Source organism: Fukomys damarensis, unplaced genomic scaffold (genome assembly GCF_012274545.1).
Source record: "Fukomys damarensis isolate Sample0158 unplaced genomic scaffold, DMR_v1.0_HiC HiC_scaffold_10, whole genome shotgun sequence".
NCBI lineage: Eukaryota > Metazoa > Chordata > Mammalia > Rodentia > Bathyergidae > Fukomys > Fukomys damarensis.
The window spans coordinates 33,017,527-33,018,357 of record NW_022900922.1 but is presented as its reverse complement, the minus strand read 5'-3'; the positions used below and the strand labels follow the sequence as shown (position 1 = coordinate 33,018,357).

The 831-nt window shown below is 67.3% G+C and overlaps 1 protein-coding gene across 1 annotated transcript in view; it reads left to right on the top strand.

Annotated features, from left to right (window-relative positions):
• The first annotated feature begins 475 nt into the window (after positions 1-475).
• The window catches only part of Rreb1 (ras responsive element binding protein 1), a 119,192-nt gene continuing 118,836 nt past the window's right edge, over positions 476-831 (top strand). The window contains 1 exon segment of the mRNA XM_033761790.1: positions 476-819. The gene's annotated coding sequence lies outside the window, so the exon portion shown is untranslated.

Sequence of the window (831 nt, the reverse complement as noted above, 5' to 3'; positions counted from 1 at the left end):
CCAGTGGGAGCAGAGGAGGAGGGGAAGTGACTGCGGAGTTGATGAACTTTGCACATCCAGAAACGCCATTTTGATTCCTTTTCCGGAACAAGTTTGCATCTCTCCTCGTCCTCTCCCCGCAGCCCTCCGGTCCCCACCGCATCATGCCAGGGAGCCAAGCGCCCCGCCGGGCCGTAAGTACGCGCTCCGGGCTCCGGCTCGTGCTCCTCGCTCGAGTGGCAGCGGGATGTCCGGGGCTCAGCCCAAGCGACCTTTTAAAGAACTTTTTTGGGGATGGGGAGGGTAAGGGCTGCAGAGCGCGTTGTAGTTGGGAAACTCCGCGTATTCGGGGCGCAGGACCCGCAGCCCCACGCCGTGCGGGGTGCGCTCTGGGCGGCGGGGCCGGGGCGCCGGGAGGAGCGGGGCAGCCTCTCCCTCCGGCCGCCGCCGCCGCTGCTCCTCCTCCTCCTCCTCCTCCCCTTCCTCCGCTCCTTTCCCCTTCCCGAGCGGCGGCTCTGCCAACCAGCTCCCGGCGCGAGCGGCCGCAGCGCCCCGCCAGCGGGACCTGATGCGCATCCATATTAGCCGTCCGAGCTAAGGAATCCGGCCCGACCCGCGCCGCCGAGTTTATTTTTAACCAGCACCGCGGGGCCTCGGATGGTGCGCGCACCGCCGGCCAGAAACATCTTCCCAGCGCTGCTCTCCATCTTCCGCCCTCTCTCCCCCGACATCCTCCCCCCATGTGGGAGGGGAAACTTTTCTCCTACATACTTTCGAGTCCCTCTCGGGCCGGGAAGCGCGGAGATGACGGCGCCCTCCCGCCGTCGCCAGCCCCGCAAGGTATCCGGGGGT